The sequence below is a fragment of the Heterocephalus glaber genome, unplaced genomic scaffold, assembly GCF_053883595.1.
Source record: "Heterocephalus glaber isolate CG9 unplaced genomic scaffold, H.glaber_assembly_v1.0 deba00001755, whole genome shotgun sequence".
Taxonomy (NCBI): domain Eukaryota; kingdom Metazoa; phylum Chordata; class Mammalia; order Rodentia; family Bathyergidae; genus Heterocephalus; species Heterocephalus glaber.
Window position 1 is genome coordinate 5,567,855 of NW_028258453.1, and position 21,880 is coordinate 5,589,734.

The 21,880-nt window shown below is 36.2% G+C and overlaps 1 long non-coding RNA gene across 1 annotated transcript; it reads right to left on the minus strand.

The window, feature by feature from the left end:
• Positions 1-656: 656 nt before the first annotated feature.
• Positions 657-21,448, minus strand: LOC147821259 (uncharacterized). The gene is made up of 2 exons (XR_015447364.1): positions 21,150-21,448; positions 657-10,917 (listed from the first exon to the last, which is right to left on the minus strand). It is a non-coding gene; the product is annotated as an uncharacterized LOC147821259 (long non-coding RNA).
• Positions 21,449-21,880: the final 432 nt, after the last annotated feature.

Genomic DNA, 21,880 nt, shown 5'->3' on the forward strand with positions numbered 1-21,880 from the left:
CATCCTACCTAAAGCCATCTGCTTGATTTGTACCTTTCTTTGACACACCAAAAATGACAAATTTCCCTAAGAAAAGAGGGTTAAAGAATATCTTCTCTCCTTGCTGTAGAGCTCTCTTAAAATGTTGCAGTTCCTCAGTGGCTCTAATGCTTTTAAAAGATTCTATTTTGCATTTTATTTTTCTCTTTTTGCTTTTTACTTGATTCTTTCAAATCCAAGTTATTCCATTATTTCAAAAAGGGAAAGAATAAATATATATTAATAATCAATAGTATAAGATGCCTTCTTTGATTCTTTGGCTAAATTATTATTAGTCTCCTTGCTTTTGTACTATACTGATGAATCATGGATCCAGTCTATCAATTTCCTTTAAAAAACACATATGTGTCTGAGTAGATTTATTTTGAATACTGATCATTTTTTGAAGAATCGACTTTACAAATATTAAGTCTTCTGTCTTCCATACATGAACACATTATGAATTTATCTATATTATGTTCAGTGTCTATTTTAGGAGGTGTTTGACTTGATGTATTTTGTAGAAAATACCTTAATGCTTATTTATGTAAAGAAAATACAATGTTTCTAATGTATTTTAATCTTTTATGTGAATATCTTAATGAATTTTATTTTTTAAAGAGCTCTTGAACACGAAGTGGATTTTTTTTTTAATTCTTTTATTGGTACATTTTAGGTATACAAAACATTTACATTTCTCATTGGGAACTTGTACCTTTACATGATGCATCTTGGTTCTAATTTTTTCCCCATTCCTAGCCCTCCCGTCACCCCCTCAACCGTTCCCTATTTACAAAGACTTTGTTTCCATTTTTTCCGTTTCTCATAATTTTCCTTTCCCTTTTTTCCTTTCCCCAGCCCCTTTCACTTCCCCTACCCCTTTGGACCTTTTCTTCCTATTTCACAATATCAATCATTCATTCTAATCATTGGTACATTTTAGGTATACAATATAATGACATTCATCATAGGAAATTTGCACTTTTACATAATCTCTCTTGGTTCTTATTTTTCCCCCTTCCCCTGCCCTCCCTTCAACCCCTCCATCCCTCCCTATTTACAAAGACTTTGTTTACATTTTTTCCATTTTCTCATATTAATTCCATTCCTTTCTTTCCTTTCCCCTACCCCTCCCACTTCCCCTACCCTTTTGCTCCTTTTCTTCCTATTTCACATTATCAATTATACCTTTTTGTCCATATTTACACTTTCAATTTCTCACACTACAGAAACTATTTGGTATTTATACATGTGTGTGCTATTTATTTCACTTAAGAGTATCACCTCAATGTGCATTCATTTAGCTATAAATGTCTCTAATTTCTTATTTTTATGGCTAAGTAGTACTCCATTTTATGAAAAAAACACATATTCTTTATCTAGTCTCCAGTTGATGGGCATTTGGGCTGTTTCCAAGTTTTAGCTATTACAAACTGTGCTGATATGAACATGGGCACACATATATCACTGTGGTATGATTCTTTTAATTCTTTAGGGAAGATACCCAGCAGGGGAATAGCTGGGTCAAATGGGACTTCCAGTCCTAGTTCTTTGAGGTATCTCCATACTGATTTCCACAGTGCTTGCACCAGCCTACACTCGCACCAGCAGTGGAGCAGGGTTCCTCTTTCCCCACAGCCCCTCCAGCATTTGTTATTGGTTGATTTCATGATAGCAGCCATTCTTTCTGGAGTGAAGTGGAATCTCAGCATTGTTTTCATTTGCATCTCTCCAATGACCAGTGATGTTAAACATTTTTTCAGATGTTTATTTGCTATTTCTACTTTTTTGTCTGGGAAATGTCTGTTCATTTCAGATGCCCATTTGTGGATTCGTTCTTTAAATTTGGGAGGTCTGATCTTTTTAAGTTCCTTATAGATTTGAGATAGTAGACCTTTTTCTGAGGAACAGCAGGTGAAGAATTTTTCCCACATTGTGGGTTATCTCTTCACACACCTGGTGGTTTCTCTTGCTGTGCAGAAGCTTTTTAATAAGAAGAGATCCCACTTGTTGATTGGGCTTGTTCAAGGGCACCTGAGATTTTGTTCATAAAATCTTTTCGTACACCAATGTCTTCAAGAGTTCTACCTAACCTCTGTTCCAGCAGGTTCAGCATTTCTATTTTAATGTTCAGATCTTTAATCCATTTAGATTTTAGTTTAGTGCATGGTGAGAGATATATGTCTACTTTTAATCTTTGGGAAATTGAAAACCAATTTTTCCAGCACCATTTATTAAAGAGACTATCTTTCCTCCAGTGAGGGTGTTTGGCTTCTTTATAGGAGATGAGATGGCTGAGTATGTCTGGCATTGTTTCTGCATCTTCTAATCTGTTCCACTGGTCCTCAAGTCTTTTTCTTTGCCAGCACCATGGTGTTTTTATCGCAGTAGCTTTGTAGTATAGTTTCAAGTGGGGGATTGTCATACCCCCTGCCATGTCTCTGTTACCTAGAATTGCTTTTGCTATTCTGGGTCTCTTCTCGCTCCAAATGAATTTTTGGATTGCTTTCTCAAGGTCCATGAAGTATGCTGCTGGTATATCAATTGGGATTGCATTGAATCTATATAGCAGTTTTGGAAGTATGGGCATTTTTCACTATATTAATCCTTCCTCGCAGGAGAAGAGGATGTCTTTCCATTTTCTGCTATCATTTTCAATGTCTCTTTACAGAGTGCTATAGTTTTCAGAGAAGAGGTATTTGGTTTCTTTCATTAGGTTGCTTCCTAGGTATTTCAGTATTTTGGATGCTATTGTGAAAGGAATTATTTGCCCTTTTTCTCTCTCAGTGAGTCTGTTGTTCATGTAGAGGAAAGGTATTGATTTTTATGTGTTGACCTTGTATCCAGCTATTTTAATGAATTTGGTTATTGAGTTTAGAAGACTGTTGGTGGAGTTGTTGGGTCTTGTACATAGAGTATCATGTCATCTGCAAATAATGACAATTTGATATCTTCATTTCCTATCTTTATTCCTTTTTTTTCTTTCTCTTGTCTAACTGCCATGGCTAATGTTTCCAAGACTATATTGAACAAGAGTGGTGAGACTGGACATCCTTGTCTTGTTCCTGATTTTAGTGTGAAGGATTACAATTTTGACCATTTAGTATGATACTGACTGTTGGTTTTTCATAGATGGCTTTTATCAATTTGAGGTAGAGACAACCTATTCAAATTTTTTGGAGGATGTTTATTATAAATGCATTTTGGATTTTGTCAAATGATTTTCCTGCATCTATGGAGATAATTATATGTGTTTTGTCCTCTCTATTGATATGGTGTATTACACTGATTCATTTGCATATGTTGAAACATCCCTGTATCCCTGGGATGAATCTCACTTGCTCAGGGTGTATGATCTTCTTGATGATCTTCTGCATTCTATTTGCCAGTATCTTAGTAAGGATTTTTGCATCTATGTTCATTAGTGAGATTGGCCTATAGTTCTCCTTTTTGGTTGGGTCTTTCTCTCCATTGGGGATCAAGGTGATGCTTGCTTCCAGGAATGAATTTGGGAGTATTGCTTCCCTTTCAATTTCATTGAAGAGTTTATACAGTAGTGACAGTAGTTCCTCTATAAGTGTCTTGTAGAATTCAGCAGTGAAGCCATCAGGGCCTGGGCTTTTATTTGTTGGTAAGTTTTTAATTATGTTTTCAATTTCATTGCTTGATACTGAGTTCTTTAGAATTTTTAGCTCTTCTTCGTTCAATTTTGGTAATTCATATGTGTCTAGGAATCTGTCCATTTCTTCTGTGTTGTCCATCTTATTGGCATATAGGTTCTGGAAGTAGGTATTGATGATCCTCTGGATTTCTGCTGGGTCTGTTGTCATTTCACCCTTTTCATTCCTAATTGCATGGATTTGGGCCTTTTCTTTCCTTTTTCTGACAAGGTTGGCTAAAGGTTTGTCAATTTTGTTGATTCTTTTGAGGAACCAACTCTTGTCTTCATTGATTTTTTTGTATCATTCTCTTAGTCTCCATTGCATTGATTTCTCCTCTGATCTTTATAATTTCCTCCCTTGTATGAGCTTTGAGGTTGTCCTGCTCTTCTTTTTCTAGAAGCTTGAGGTTCAGCATCAGGTTGTTTAATTGGGCTCATTCTATTTTCCTAATATGCATATTCACTGCTATGAATTTCCCTTGTAAGACTGCTTTCATTGTGACCCATAGATTCCGATATGTTGTATTGTCATTGTCATTTAATTGAAGGAACTATCTGATTTCTTCTTTAATTTCCTCTATGACCCATTGACTATTCAGAAGTGTGTTGTTCAATTTCCACATGTTTATGAAATTTTTTGAGTTTCTTTTTCTATGGATCTCCACTTTCATCGCACTATGGTCTGATAATATACAGGGGATAACTTCAATTCCTTTGGACTTACTTAAACATGTTCTATGTGTGAGTATGTGGTCTATTTTGGAGAATGACCCATGTGCAGCTGAGAAGAATGTGTATTCTGATTTTGTGGGGTGGAAGGCTCTGTAATCATCTCTTAAGTTCATTTGTTCAAGAGTTCGATTGAGTTCCAGTAGTTCATTACTTATTTTTGGTCTAGTTGATCTATTTGTGACAGTGGGGTGTTGAGGTCCCCCACTACAATTGTATTAGTGCATATGTGACTTTTCATGTCCATTAGTATTTGTTGTATATAGTTGGGTGCACTAGTGTTTGGTGCATAGATATTTATGATTGTCATCTCTTCCTCTTGGATTCTTCCCTGTACAAGGATGTAGTGTCCTTCTTCATCTCTCTTAATCAGTGTTGGTTTGAAATCTACTTGATCTGCAAAGAGGACAGCTACTCCTGCTTTTTTTTGGGTTCCTGTTGCATGCAGTATTGTTTTCCACCCTTGAGCTTTCAGCCTATGAGTTTCCTTTTGAATTAAGTGTGTTTCTATGAAGCATATTGTTGGATTCTGCTTCTTGACCCATTCTGCCACTGTATTTCTTTTGATTGGTGAATTGAGACCATTAAAGTTGATGGTTATAACTGAAACGTATTGACTTGTCATTGTCATGACTTTTTCTTTTTGTTGGGTTCTCCCCCTTTACATTTAATTTCTTGTCATGCCAGATAGGTTCATTCTGCTTTCTTTCCTGGGGTTGTGATTCTCAATGTCTGTTCCTAGGGTATTGTGTACAATTCTTTGGAGTGCTGATTTGGTATTCACGAAGTTGGTTCTTATTACTTCCCCATTCCTAGCCCTGCATTCATGCCCTCCACCCTTCCCTATTTACAAAGACTTTATTTCCATTTTTTTCATTTCTCATACTTTTTCCTTGCCCTTCTTTCCTTTCCATGCTCCTCCCACTACCCCTACCACTTTGGACCTTTTCTTCCTATTTTGCATTATTTACTATTCATTCTAGTCATTGGTACATTTTAGGCATACAGTGTAATGACATACATCATTGGAAATTTGCACCCTTACGTAGTCTCTCTCGGTTCTTATTTTTCACCCTTGCCCAGCCCTCCCTGCAACCCCTACAGTCCTCCCTATTTACAAAGATTTTGTTCCTATTTTTCCATTTTCTCATATTAACCCCATTCCCTTCTATCCTTTCCCCTAGCCCTCCCACTTCCTTCCCCTTTGCCCCTTTTCTTCCTATTTCACATTACCTATTATACATTTAGTCCTTATTTACACTTTCAGTTTCTCACACCAGAGAAACTATTTGGTATGTACACATGTGTGTCCTATTTATTTCACTTAAGAGTATTGCCTCAAAGTGCATCCACTTAGCTATAAATGTCTATAATTTCTCATTTTTTATGGCTGTGTAGTACTCCTTTTTATTTAAAAAAACCACATTTTCTTTATCCAGTCTCCAGTTGATGAGCATTTGGGCTGTTTCCAAGTTTTAGCTATTACAAACTGTGCTGCTGTGAACATGGGTGCACATATATCACTGTGGTATGATTCTTTTAATTCTTTGGGGAAGATCCCCAGCTGTGGAATAGCTGGGTCAAATGGGACTTCCAGTCCTAGTTCTTTGAGGTATCTCCATACTGATTTCCACAGTGCTTGCACCAGTTTACACTCACACCAGCAGCGGAGCAGGGTTCCTCTTTCCCAACAGCCCCACCAGCATTTGTTATTGGTTGATTTCATGACAGAAGCCATTCTTTCTGGAGTGAAGTGGAATCTCAGTGTTGTTTTCATTTGCCTCTCTCAAATGACCAGTGATGTTGAGCATTTTTTCATGTATTTATTTGCTATTTCTACTTCTTGGTGTGAGAAATGTCTGTTCATTTCAGATGCCCATTTTTGGATTGGGTCTTTAAATTTGGGAGTTCTGATCTTTTTAAGTTCTTTATAGATTTGAGATAGTAGACCTTTGTCTGAGGAAGAGCAGGTGAGGATTTTTTCCCACATTGTGGGTTGTCTCTTCACACTGCTGGTGGTTTCTCTTGCCGTGCAGAAGCTTTTTAATATGAAGAGATCCCATTTGTTGATTGTTTGTGCTAGTTCATGGGCAACTGAGGTTTTGTTCATAAAATCTTTTCCTACACCGATGTCTTCAAGGGTTCTACCTAACCTCTGTTCCAACTGGTTCAGAGTTTCTATTTTAATATTTAGATCTTTAATCCATTTTTATTTTAGTGTAGTGCATGGTGAGAGATATAGTTCTAGTTTTAATCTTTGGCAAGTTGAAACCCAATTTTTCAAGCACCATTTATTAAAGAGGCTTTCTTTCCTCCAGTGAGGGTGTTTGGCTTCTTTATCAAGATGAGATGGCTGAGTGTGTCTGGTGTTGTTTCTGCATCTTCTAATCTGTTCCACTGGTCCTCAGGTCTGTTTCTTTGCCAGTACCATGCTGTTTTTATCACAGTAGCTTTGTAGTATAATTTCAGGTTGGGGATGGTGATACCCCCTGCCATGGCTCTGTTACCTAGAATTGCTTTTGCTATTCTGGGTCTCTTCTTGTTCCAAATGAATTTTTGGATTGTTTTCTCGAGGTCAATGAAGTATGCTGCTGGCATCTCAATTGGAATTGCATTAAATCTAGATAGCAGTTTTGGAAGTATGGCCCTTTTCACTATATTAATCCTTCCTACCCAGGAGCAGGGGATGTCTGTCCATTTTCTGATATCATCTTCAATCTCTCTTTTCAGAGTGCCATAGTTTTCAGAGAAGAGGTCTTTGATTTCCTTAGTTAGGATGATTCCTAGGTATTTCAGTTTTTTGGATGCCATTGTGAAAGGAATTATTTGCCCTATTTCTCTCTCAGTGAGTCTGTCATTCGTGTAGAGGAAAGCTAATGATTTGTGTGTGTTGATCTTGTAACCAGCTACTTGACTGAATTTGGTTATTAAGTCTAGAAGACTTTTGGTGGAGTTCTTGGGGTCTTCTATATAGAGTATCATGTCATCTGCAAATAATGACAATTTGACTTCTTCATTTCCTATCTTTATTCCTTTTATTTCTTTCTCTTGTCTAATTGCCATGGCTAATGTTTCCAGAACTATATTGAACCAGAGTGGTGAGACTGGACATCCTTGTCTTGTTCCTGATTTTAGTGTGAAACATTTCAGTTTTTGACCATTTAGTGTGATAATGGCTGTTGGTTTTTCATAGATGGCTTCTATCAGTTTGAGGTAGAGACCATCTATTCCAATTTTTTGTAGGGTTTTTTATCCTGAATGTATGTTGGATTTTGTCAAATGCTTTTTTTGCATCTATGGAAATAATCATATGGTTTTTGTCCTTGGCTCTATTGATATAGTGTATTACATTAATTGATTTTCATATATTGAACCATCCCTGCATCCCTGGGATGAATCCCACTTGATCAGGGTGTATGATCTTCTTGATGATCTTCTGCATCCTGTTTGCCACTCTCTTATTAAGGATTTTTGCATCTATGTTCATTAATGAGATTGGCCTATAGTTCTCTTTTTCAATTGGGTCTTTCTCTGCTTTGGGGATCAAGGTGATGCTTGCTTCCAGGAATGAATTTGGGAGTATTGCTTCCCTTTCAATTTCATTGAAGAGTTTAAACAGTAGTGGCAGCAGTTCCTCTCTAAATGTCTTGTAGAATTCAGCAGTGAAGCCATCAGGGCCCGGGCTTTTCTTCATTGATAAGATTTTAATTATGTTTTCAATTTCATTGGTTGATATTGGGTTGTTCAGAATTTTTAGGTCTTCTTCGTTCAACTTTGGTAATTCATATGTATCTAGGAATCTGTCCATTTCTTATGTGTTGTCCATCTTATTGGCGTATAGGTTTTGGAAGTAGGTATCGATGATCCTGTGGATTTCTGCTGGGTCTGTTGTCATTTCACCCTTTTCATTCCTAATTGCATGGATTTGGGCCTTTTCTTTCCTTTTTCTGACAAGGTTGGCTAAAGGTTTGTCAATTTTGTTGATTCTTTTGAGGAACCAACTCTTGTCTTCATTGATTTTTTGTATCATTCTCTTAGTCTCCTTTGCATTGATTTCTCCTCTTATCTTTTTTTTCTTTTTTTCTTTTTTTTTTTGTTTGGTACCGGGGATCAAACTCGGGTCCTTGCGCTTGAGCAGCAGGCGACGAAACCACTGAGCTAAATCCCCGGCCCTCTCCTCTGATCTTTATGATTTCCTCCCTTGTATGAGCTTTGGGGTTGTCCTGCTCTTCTTTTTCTAGAAACTTGAGGTTCAGCATCAGGTTGTTTAATTCGTTCTGTTTTCCTAATATGCATATTCACTGCTATGAATTTCCCTCCCTCGTAAGACAGCTTTCATTGTGTCCCATAGATTCCGATATGTTGTATTGTCATTGTCATTGAATTGAAGGAACTGTCTGATTTCTTCTTTAATTTCCTCTGTGACCCATTGGTTATTCAGAAGTGTGTTGTTCAATTTTCATGTGTTTATGAAATTTTTTGCGTTTCTTTTGCTATAGATCTCCAATTTCATTGCACTATGGTCTGATAATGTACAGTGGACAACTTCAATTCCTTTGCACTTACTTAAACATGTTCTGTGTGTGAGTATGTGGTCTATTTTTGAGAATGACCCATGTGTAGCTAAGAAGGTTGTGTATTCTGATTTTGTGTTGTAGAACACTCTGTAAAAATCTGTTAAGTTAATTTGTTCAAGTGTTCGATTGAGTTCTAGCATTTCATTACTTAAGTTTTGTCTAGTTGATCTATCTATTTGTGAGAGTGGGGTATTAAGGTCCCCCACTACAATTTTATTAGTGCATATATGACTTTTCATGTTTGTTAATATTTGTTTTATATAGTTGGGCACACTAGTGTTTCATGCAGAGATATTTATGATTGTCATTTCTTCCTGTTGGATTGTTCCCTTTACAAGGATGCAGTGTCCTTCTTTGTCTCTCTTAATCAGTGTTGGTTTGAAATCTACTTGATCTGCAAAGAGGATAGCTACTCATGCTTTTTTTTCGGGTTCCTGTCTCATGGAGTATTGTTTTCCACCTTTTAACTTTCAGTCAGTGAGTTTCATTTTGAATCGTGTTTCTCGTATGCAGTATATTGTTGGATCTTGCTTCTTGACCCATTCTTCCAGTCTGTTTCTTTTGATTGGTGAATTGAGACAGTTAACATTGATAGTTATAACTGATACATATTGAGTTATCACTGTCATGACTTTTTCTTTTTGTTGGATTCTCCCCCTTTACATTTAATTTCTTGTTGTGTCTGATGGGTTCATTCTGCTGTGCTTCCTGGTGTTGTGATCCTCATTGACCATTCCTAGGATATTGTCTAAGATTGTTTGGAGGGCTGTTTTGGTATTCATGAAGTCCCTAGGTGCTCTTTGTCATGAAAGTATCTTATTTCTCCATCAATTTTGAAAGATAGTTTTGCAGGATACATAAATCTGGGTTGGAGGCTATTTTCTTTTAGGGCTTGGAATCCATCACTCCAAGCTCTTCTTGCCTTGATGGTTTGTGTTGAGAAGTCTTCTATGATTTTGATGGGCTTTCCTTTGTATGTGATTTGTTTCTTTTCTCTAACTGCTTGGAGAACTTTGTTCTTCTGTTGGATTTCTGGACTCTTAACAATTATATACTTCTGTGTAATTTTTTTTTTTGACCAAGGCTATATGGAGTCCTATATGCCTCACTTATCTGTATGTCAAGTTCTTTTCCCCTGCTTGGGAAGTTTTCTGCCATTACTTCTGTCAACAGTTTTTTTTATGTCATCTTCACTCTCTCCTATTTCTTCTTTGACTCCAATCAGTCTTATGTTATTCTTCTTTGCATCATCTAGCAGCTGCTGGATTGATTTCTCATGGTCCCTTATAATTTTGAAGCAATTTTTCTTTTCCTGGTCACAAATTGCAATCTTATCTTCTACATCTGAAGTTCTGTCCTCACATTGGCGCATTCTGCTGTGTAGACTTTCAATGAGGATTTTGATCTCCTGGAAATCTACTTGCATCTGTTTTATGGATTTCATTTATTTCCTATGTTGAGATTCCTTAATGTTCCTCAGCTCCACTCTAGATTTATTAATCATGTCTTGTACTATGAGCATAATCTGTGCGGTTATCTGAGAAATTATTTCTGATTTCATTTTTTCCAGATCTTGTTTTGTTGCCAGTTCAGTGGGTCCAGGTGGTTGAGTATCAGTGTTCCATCTCATTTCCCTTTGGGGTTGCTGTAGGTGATCTGGAAGTCTGGCTTTGAGACTTGTTTATGTGTCTTCTCATTTCGACCAGGGAGGGGTGCCTTTGGCACCCCCGTGGCTCACCTCCTCTGAGCTGGGAGCAGTGGTACAGCATCTCAGAAGCCCCTTCCTCTGAGCCTGGAGTGGCAGGACAGACAGCGGCCTGGAAGCCCCTTCCTCTGAGCTGGGAGCAGTGCGACGGTGGCTCCAAAGTCCTTTCCTCTCTCTTACTGAAATATTTTTGTTTCTAATTGATTGGATTTTATTGGCCATCATATCTTAAAGGAAAAGAGAGAAAAAGATGTCACAAGCTAAATCCATTTAATTTCTTTTTCTTTTCCAAATTTTGTACTACATCCTCCTTCATTCTTCTTTTTATGTTTAACGTAACATTTTATTTATATATATGTATATTGATTTATTTATTGGTATGTATTAGGTATAAAATACATTTACATTTATCATTGGGTGTTTGTACCAGAACATGATGTATATTAGGTTTTATTTTTTCTCCCATTACCTGTGCACCATTTATCCCCTCCATGCTTCCCTATTTACACAGAGTTTGAGTCCATTTTTTTTCTTTCTCATAATTTTTCCTTTTCCTTCTTCCCTTTCCCCTTCCCCTCCCTCCATCCCCTAACCCTTGGACCTTTTCTTCTTTCAAATTATCAATTATTCATTTTAATCATTTTCATCCTTGTTTACGCTTTCAATTTCTCGCACTACAGAAACTATTCAGTATTTACACGTGTGTCCTATTTATTTCACTTAAGAGTATGGCCTCAATATGCATCCATTTAGCTATAAATGTCTCTAGTTTCTCATTCTTTATCATTGAGTAGTACTCCATTTTATAGAAAAACCACATCTTCTTTATCCAGTTTGCAGTCCATGGGCACTTGGGCTGTTTCCAAGCTTTAGCTATTACAAACTGTGCTGCTATAAACATAGGTGCACATATATTGCTGTGGTATGATTCTTTTAATTCTCTGGGGAAGAGTCCCAGTACAGGAATAGCTGGGTCAAATGGGACCTGTAGTCCTAGTTCTTTGAGGTATCTCCATACTGATTTCCACAGTGGTTGCACCAATCTACATTCCCACCAACAATGGAGAAGGGTTCTTTTCTCTCCACACCCCCACTGACATTTGTTATTTGTTGATTTCTTGATAGCAGCCAATATTTGTGGGGTGAGGTGGAATGTCAGTGTTGTTTTCATCAGCATCTCTTGAATGACCAGTGATGCTGAACATTTTTTCATATATTTAATTGCTGTTTTTAATTCTTGGTCTGAGAAAGGTCTGTCCATTTCAGATGCCGATTTTTGAATTGGGTCTTTGAAATTGGGGGTCTGATTTTTTTCAGTTCTTTGTATATTCTCGATAGTAGACCTTTGTCTGAGGTAAAGCTGCTAAATATTTCTTCCCACATTGTAAGTTGTCTCTTAGCTCTGTTGGTAGTTTCTCTTGCAGTGCAGAAGCTTTTTAATATGATGAGATTCCTGTTGTTGATTGTTTTTGCCAGCTCCTGTGCTACTGAACATTTGTTCATAAAGTCTTTTCCTATTCCAATGTCATTGAGTTCTACCTAACTTATCTTCCAGCAAGTTTAGTGTTTCTGACTTAATATTTAGATCTTTAATCCACTTCAATCTTATTTTAGTGTGTGTAATAGATATGGGTCTAGTTTTAATCTTTGGCAGGTTGAAATCCAGTTTTTCCAACACTATTTATTAAATAGGCTATCTTTCCTCCAATGAGGGTGGTTGGCTCCTTTGTCAAAATGAGGTGGCTGAATATGTCTGGAGTTGTTTCTGCATCTTCTAATCTATTCCACTGATCCTCGGGTCCGTTTCTTTGTCAGTACCATGCTGTTTTTATCACAGTAGCTTTGTAGTATAGTTTCAAGTCAGGTATTGTGATACTCCCAGCCATATCTCTGTTGCCTAGAATTACTTTTGCTATTCCAGGTTTGTTCTGCTTCCAAATGAATTTTTGGATTGTTTTCTCTAGTTCTGTGAAGTATATTGTTGTAATTTCAATCAGCATTGCATTGAATCTATATAGTGTTTATGGAAGTATGGCCATTTTCACTGTATTGGTTCTTCCTACCCGGGAACAAGGGATATCTTTCTATTTTCTTATATCCTATTCAATCTCCTTTGTCAGAGTGCTGTAGTTTACAGTGTAGAGGTCTTTTGCTTCCTTTGTTAGGTTGATTCCTAGATATTTCTTTTTTTAGATGCTACTGTAAAAGAAATTATTTCCTGAATTTCTCTCTCAATGGGTCTGCTATTTGCGTATAAGAAGGCTATTGTTTTTTCAGTGTTGACCTTGTATCCAGCTACTCTACTGAACCTGTCAATTAGGTCTAGCAGATTTTTGACTGAGTTGTTTGGATCTTCTGTGTAAAGTATCATGTCATCAGCAAATAATGACAGTTTCACTTCTTCCTGTCCTACCTTTATTCCTTTTATTTCTTTCTCTTTTCTAATTGCTATGGCTAATGTTTCCAGAACAATATTGAACAGGAGTGGTGATAGTGGGCATCCCTGTCTTGTTCCTGATTTTAGCATGAAAGTTTTCAGTTTTTGACCATTTAGTATGATGTTGGCTGTTGGTTTTTCATAGATAGCCTTAACCAGGTTGAGATAAAGCCCTTCTATTCCAATTTTCTGTAGCGTTTTTATTATGAATGGGTGTTGGATTTTGTCAAGTGCTTTTTCTGCATCTATTGAGATGATCATGTGGTTTTTCTCCTTGATTCTGTTAATATAGTGTATTACATTTACTGATATACAGATGTTGAACCATCCTTGGATCCCTGGGATAAATATGACTTGGTCAGGGTGTATGATCTTCTTGATGACCCTCTGTATTCTGTTTGCCAGTATCTTGTTGAGGACTTTTGCATCTATGTTCATTAGAAAGATTGGTCTGTAGTTCTCATTTTGGTTTAGGTCTTTCCCAGGTTTTGGAACCAAAGTAACACTTGCTTCCAGGAATGAATTTGGCTTGCTTCCCTTTCAATTTCTTTGATGAGTTTAATGAGTAATGTTGATAGTTCTAATTTTTTCCATTTCTCATCATTTTTCCTTTCCCTTCTTTCCTTTCCCCTGCCCCTCCCACTACCCCTACCCCTTTGGACCTTTTCTTCCTATTTCACATTATCAATTATTCATTTTAATCATTGGTGCATTTTAGGTATACAATATAATGACATTCATCATTGGAAATTTGCACCTTTATATAATCTCTCTTGGTTCTAATTTTTTCCCCCTTCCCCTTCCCTCTCTTCAACCCCTCCATTCCTCCCTATTTACAAAGACCTTGTTTCCATTTTTCCATTTTCTCATATTAATTCCATTCACTTCTTTCTTTTCTCCTACCTCTCCCACTTCTCCTTTCCCTTTTCCCCTTTTCTTCCTATTTCACATTATTAATTATACCTTTCAGTCCTTATTTACACTTTAAGTTTTTCACACCAGAGAAACTATTCAGTGTTTACACGTGTGTCCTATTTATTTCATTTAAGATTATTTTCCCAATGTGCATCCATTTAGCTATAAATGTCTCTAATTTCTCAGTTTTTATGGCTGAGTAGTACTCCATTTTATAAAAAAACCCCACAATTTCTTTATCTAGTCTCCAGTTGATGAGCTGTTTCCAACTTTTAACGATTGCAAATTGTGCTACTATGAACATGGCTGCACATATATCACTGTGGTATGATTCTTTTAATTCTTTGGGGAAGATATCCAGCAGAGGAATAGCAGGGTCAAAGGCAACTTCCACTCCTAGTTCTTTAAGGTATCTCCATACTGATTTCCAAAGTGGTTGCACCAGTTTACATTCCCACCAGCAGTGGAGCAGAGTTCCTCTTTCCCCACAGCTCCAGCAGCATTTGTTATTGCTTGATTTTTTGATAGGAGCCATTCTATCTGGAGTGAGGTGGAATCTCAGCATTGATTTCATTTGCATCTCTCAAATGACCAGTGATGTTGAACATTTTTTTCATATATTTATTTGCAATTTCTATTTCTTTGTCTGAGAAATATCTGTTCATTTCAGATGCCCATTTGTGGATTGGGTCTTTAAATTTGGTAGGTCTGATATATTAAGTTCTTTATAGATTTGAGATAGGAGGCCTTTGTCTGAGGAAATGCAGGTGAAGATTTTTTTTCCCACATTGTGGGTTGCCTCTTCATCCTGATGGTGGTTTCTCTTGCTGTGCAGAAGCTTTTTAATAAGAAGAGATCCCACTTGTTGATTATATGTGCTAGTTCACAGGCAACTGAAGTTTTGTTCATAAAATCTTTTCCTACACCGATGTCTTCAAGGGTTCTACCTAACCTCTGTTCCAACTGGTTCAGAGTTTCTATTTTAATATTTAGATCTTTAATCCATTTTGATTTTAGTTTAGTGCATGGTGAGAGATACAGGTCTAGTTTTGATCTTTGGGAAGTTGAAGCCCAATTTTTCCATCACCATTTATTAAAGAGGCTATCTTTCCTCCAGAGAAGATGTTTGGCTTCTTTATCAAAGATGAGATGGCTGAGTGTGTCTGACGTTGTTTCTGCATCTTCTAATCTGTTCCACTGGTCCTCAGATCTGTTTCTTTGCCAGTACCATGCTGTTTTTATCACAGTAGCTTTGTAGTATGGTTTCAAGTTGGGTATAGTGATACCCCCTGCCATGTCTTTGTTACCTAGAATTTCTTTTGCTATTCTGGGTCTCTTCTTGTTCCAAATGGATTTTTGGATTGTTTTCTCAAGGTCCATGAAGTATGTTGCTGGGAATTCAATTGGGATTGCATTGAATCTATATAGCAGTTTTGGAAGTATAGTCATTTTTACTATGTTGATTCTTCCTACCCAGGAAAAAGAGATGTCTTTCCATTTTCTGATATTATTTTCGATGTCTCTTTTCAGAGCACTATAGTTTTCAGAGAAGAGGTCTTTGATTTCTTTTGTTAGGTTGATTCCTAGGTATTTCAGTATTTTGGATGCCATTGTGAAAGGAATTATTTGCCCTTTTTCTCTCTCAGTGAGTCTGTTGTTTGTGTAGAGGAAAGTTATTGATTTTTATGTGTTGACCTTGCATCCAGCTACTTTACTGAGTTTGGTTATTAGGTTTAGAAGACTTTTGGTGGAGTTGTTGGGGTTCTTATATATAGAGTATCATGTCATCTGCAAATAATGACAATTTGACTTCTTCATTTCCTCTCTTTATTCCTTTTATTTCTATCTCTTTTCTAATTTCCATGGCTAATATTTCTAAGACTATATTGAACATGAGTGATGATAGTGGACATCCTTGTCTTCTTCATGATTTTAGTGTGAAGGATTTCAGTTTTGGACTACTTAGTATGATACTGGCTGTTGGTTTTTCACAGATGGCTTTTATCAGTTTGAGGTAGAGACCATCTATTCCAATATTTTCTGGGCTTTTTATCATTAATCCATGTTGGATTTTTTCAAATGCTTTTTCTACATCTATGGAAATAATCATATGGATTTTGTCCTTCTCTCTATTGATATAGTGTATTACACTGATTGATTTGCATATGTTGAACCATCCCTGCATCTCTGGGATGAATCCCATTTCCTCAGGGTGTATGATCTTCTTGATGATCTTCTGCATTCTAATTGCCAGTATCTTATCAAGGATTTTTGCATCTGTGTTGATTAGTGAGATTGGCCTATAGTTCTCCTTTTTGGTTGGGTCTTTCTCTCCTTTGGGGATCAAAGTGATGCTTGCTTCCAGGAATGAATTTGGGAGTATTGCTTCCCTTTCAATTTCATTGAAGTGTTTAAACAGTAATGGCAGTAGTTCTTCTCAAAGTGTCTTGTAGAATTCAGCAGTGAAGCCATCAGGACCCAGGCTTTTCTTGGTTGGTAATTTTTTAATTACATTTTCAATTTCATTGGTTTATACTGGGGTTTTTAAAGAATTTTTAGGTCTTCTTCGTTCACCTTTGGTAATTCATATGTATCTAGGAATCTGTCCATTTCTTCTGTGTTGTCCGTCTTATTGGCACATAGGTTCTGGAAGTAGGTATTGATGATCCTCTGGATTTCTGCTGGGTCTGTTGTAATTTCACCATTTTCATTTCTAATTAGATGGATTTGGGCCTTTTCATCCCTTTTTGTGATAAAGTTGGCTAAGGGTTTGTCAATTTTGTTGATTCTTTCAAAGACCCAACTCTTGGATTCATTGATTTTTTTGTGTTGATTTCTTAGTCTCCATTTCATTATTTTCTGCCCTCATCTTTTTAATTTCCTCCTTTCTGTCTTGTTTGGGTTTGTCCAGCTCTTCTTTTTCTAGAAGCTTGAGGTTCAGCATCAGGTTGTTTAATTGGGCTGGCTCTGTTTTCCTAATATGTGCATTCACTGCTATGAGTTTCCGTCGTAAGACTGCTTTTATTGTGTCCCTTAGATTCTGATATGTTGTATTGTCGTTGTCATTTAATTGAAGGAACTGTCTGATTTCTTCTTTCATTCCTCTGTGACCCATTGGTTACTCATAAGTGTGTTGTTCAAATTCCATGTGTTTATGAAATTGTTGTGGTTTCTTTTGCTATTGATCACCAATTTCATCACACTATGGTCTGATACTATACAGCAGATAATTTCACTTAATTAATTGCACTTATTTAAACATGTTCTTTGTGTGAGCATGTGGTCTATTTTGGAGAACAACCTGTGTGCAATGGAAAAGAATGTGTATTCTGATTTTGTGGGGTGGAACTCTGTAAATATCTGTTAAGTTCATTTGTTCAAGAGTTCTACTGAGTTCTAGTATTTCATTCCTCATTTTTGTTTAGTTGATCTATCTATTTGTGACAGTGGGATATTGAGGTCCCCTACTACAGTTGCATTTGTTTATATATGACTTTTCATGTCCATTAGTATTTGTTTTATATAGTTGGGTGCACTAGTGTTTGGTGCATAGATATTTATGATTGCCATCTCTTCCTCTTGGATTGTTCCCTTTACAAGGATGTAGTGTCCTTCTTTGTCTCTCTTAATCAATGTTGGTTTGAAATCTACTTGATATGCAAAGAGGATAGCTACTCCTGACTTTTTCTGTTTCCCATCACATGGAGTATTGTTTTCCAACCTTTAACTTTCAGTCCATGAGTTTCATTTTGAATTAAGTGTGTTTCTTTTTTTTTAAATATTAAATTTTCTTTTTTCTTGTACAAAAATATTTCCAATGTATTCCATTGCTAGCTGGCCGATAACAAGTACCTCTGCTTTTTCTCTATTTTTGGTCTGCCCTTGGTAGCCCATGTCATCAACCATAAAAATTGTCAAATAGTCCAGAGTGGCTGCTGAAACTCCAGCCTTCAGCACTGTGCTTAAGGAAAGATGCCAGAGGAATGGGGAAACTGAGCCATAGTTGCTGTTTACCACTTAAATTTTTTTTTTTTGAAGTTTTACTAAAAAACTTACTAGATCCAGTTGGCCAAAATTTAGTCATAAGGAAGACTGAAAAATTCAGCCTTTTCATTAGAACTTCACCATCCTAAATAAAAGCAAGATTCTGCTAATAAGGAAAGGGAAGAAAGGATACGAAGAAAGAAATGTGTGGGCCCTGTTGTATTTACTGGACACTAAGTGTGTTTCTTGTATGCAGCATATTGTTGGATTTTGCTTCTTGACCCATTCTGCCAGTCTGTTTCTTTTGACTGGTGAATTGAGACCATTAACATTGATGGTTATAACTGAAATGTATTGACTTATCATTGGCATGACTTTTTCTTTTTGTTGGGTTCTCCCCATTTACATTTGATTTCTTGTCATGTCAGATGGGTTCATTCTGCTTTGCTTCCTGGGGTTGTGATCCTCAATGTCTGTTCCTAGGATATTGTGTAAAATTCTTTGCAGTGCTGGTTTGGGATTCTCGAAGTTCCTAAGGTGCTCTTTTCATGAAAGTATCTTATTTCTCCATCTATTTTGAAAGCTAGTTTTGCAGGGTACATCAATCTGGGTTGGAGGCTGTTTTATTTTAGGGCTTAGAATATGTCACTCCAAGCTCTTCTTGCCTTGATGGTTTGTGTTGAGAAGTCTTCTGTGATTCTGATGGGCTTTTCTTTGTATGTGATTTGTTTCTTTTCTCTAACTGCTTGGAGAACTTTGTTCTTCTGTTGGATTTCTGGAATCTTAACAATTATATCCCTATGTATAGATTATTTTTAATCAAGGCTATTTGGAATCCTATATGCCTCACTTATCTCTATGTCAAGTTCTTTTCCCTTGCTTGGGAAGCTTTCTGCCATTACTTCTGTAAACAGTTTTTTTATGTCATCTTCACTCTCTCCTATTTCTTCTTTGACTCCAATCAGTCTTATGTTATTCTTCTTTGCATCATCTAGCAGCTGCTGGGTTGATTTCTCATGGTCCCTTTTTGAAGCAATTTTTCTTTTCCTAGTCACTAATTGCAACTTATCTTCTACATCTGAAATTCTGTCCTCACATTGGCTCATTCTGCTGTGTAGACTTTCAATGGAGTTTTTCATGTCCTGGAAATCTACTTGCATCTGTTTTATGGATTCCATTTTTTTCTTATGTTGGGATTCCATCATGTTTCTCAGCTCCTCTCTAGATTTGTTAATCATGTCTTGCACTACAAGCACAATCTCTGCTGTTATCCGAGAAATTATTTCTGATTTCATTTTTTCCAGTCCTTTTTTTGTTGCCAGTTCAGGGAGTCCAGGTGGTTGAGTATCAGAGTGTTCCATCTCATTTCCCTTTGGATTTGCTGTAGGTGATCTGTAAGTTTGGTTTTGAGACTTGTTATGTGTCTTCTCATTTCAACAGGTGGTTTGGAGGTGCTGTTGGCACCCATGTGGCTCACCTCTTCTGCTCTGGCTGTGGTGGAATGGTGGCCAGAAAGACCCTTCCTGTGGGCTGGGAGCAGAGGAATGGCAGCCCAGAAGCCCCTTCCTCTTGACTGGGAGCAGTTGAATGCTGTCTGTGCCTTACATTTGTATTGATGCACTAATGTTAGTTTTATTTATATTGTTTCTAATGTTCTATTGTTTCTAATTAACCAAATAATTATATTTTTATTATCATAAGGATTATCTAATGATTACTAATTATTTATCCACTTAACTTTTTTTTTTTTGTTACCGGGGATCAAACTTGGGTCCTTGAGCTATCCACTTAACTTTCATTTAAAATAAGAATATTCAGCTTCTTTCCATGTGTTGTGATAATTTACACATTTGTATTTGTATTCTTCTTATATAATATTTACTACTTACACTTTTTTGTCAAAGATGTTCATACACTTACCTACATTGCAAAATTGCTTCATTTCAATTTACTCCTTTTCTGTTTTATAATCACAGTAATTTGAATACTATCTTTTGTAATATTTATTGTCTTACAAATCCCAATTAATGTTAAATTATCTTTTTCATAAATATATAAAAATTATGCATATTTTATTATTTTCTCATTTATTTACCCTCATCAATACTTATGTAAATTTTTGCTTTTTTCTCACTACTATCCAAATATTTCACTTATCCCTGTTTCTATGTGAACAAGTTGGAGTTATTCAAAATAAAATTTTAGACTTTATGTCTTTGAGATTATTACATTATCTCATTCAGCAACTGTCTTCTAGTACTCTTTATTTAATATATATATCAAAATCACCTATCATATTATCATGATATACCTATTATATCCTTGCTCACTACTTTCCTCTTCTTTTTATCTTTCTTTGTCTATAGTTTACTTGATCTAACTTCCCAATTTTTTATCTAAATTTGTACTCAATTGTTATATTTCTGAGGACTTACCTTGTCAAAAATTATTAAATTTTATTAAAAAGTAAATTTATAATGACTAAATATATGATGCACTACTTACAGCAATTTTTTAATAATTTTAAAATACCATTCTTTCATATTCTTATTTCCAGTATTGCAGTTTTTAAAAGCCCATACAAGATAGGTTCTGTTTTATGTTCCAGTAACTAACTCAATCTTTATCAAACTTTGCAATATTGATTCTTTAATTGGAATTTAAGAGTTTTTCTATCATAGTGATTTTTTTTTAACTTCTTCTGCCAGACAATAAATGAAAAAATTCAGTTTGAAGAAACCAGTCAGTATTCTATTTGGGGAAATTTTCTTCCACTATTTTTATTATTTCTTCTCTCCTGTTGCATTTTTTTCTTTTCTGAATATTCCTGTGAATCCCACCCCGAAATTTCATTATGAAAAAATTTAAATACACATAAACGTTTAAAGAATTATATAGTGAATCTACTTCACCGAATCTACTTCACTGGGCACATTTTAACTAACATTGAGTATCTGCTTATGATTATTCAGGTAAATTCACGGAGAAATTAACAAATCTTAAATATGCAATTCAATAGCCCTATTGCGTTGCACTAATAAGAGTCATATTCCCATTACCCAGTGAGATTATTTTCAACTACTTTTTTCACTTCAAAATTCCCTATGTCCATCTCTTCCTTACCTTCAGCTAGTTAGTAAAAAGAAGCATCCACACGACTCTCTATAAGCTTTCATGTACAGTTTCAATTCACTGGAGATACGCCAAATGCTTTTGAGACACAAAGCTGAAAAAAAAGACAAGAAATGATAATATGTTTACTAATCTGGTAGGTATCACTGATTTGTAAAGAGACATTTCAGTGGAAAGATGGAGCATAAAGTTAGGTGCAGGGAAGTAGAAATGTTATACGTGGCTCTGAAATTAAGGGGTTTTTTGAGAGGAACAAACAGAAAAGTATACATAGTCCCAGGCTTGCAAAATAGGTAGTGGAAGATTTTTCTCAGAAGTGGATGATACCTTAACAAGTGTTTATACAGAAGTTTCCATAGAGAGCCAAGGTAAATAAAAGAGGGAAAAGCAAGAAGGGAGGTCTGAGTCTATGAGGAGGAAGAAAACTTGCCACATTAGGAGTTGGTCTTGGGCAGGACTAGGGACACTTACTCCCTTGGATAAGTGAAAAAGTAGTGGATGGATAGCTTGGAGACTTATGTTTTTATTTTGTGATGTGAATCTTTATGACTTGTTTTTCAGAGAGATAGTAAAGAGAGATTGTTGTGCCCAGATTGTGAGGTCCCAAAGACCACCAGGAGGCCGTTTCCAATGTAAGCGCACGAGGGTCGTTTATTCGAGCTTAAGCAGGGACTCTCAATTGTCACCGACACAGCGGATCGAGATTGAGAGCCCCGAGTTCC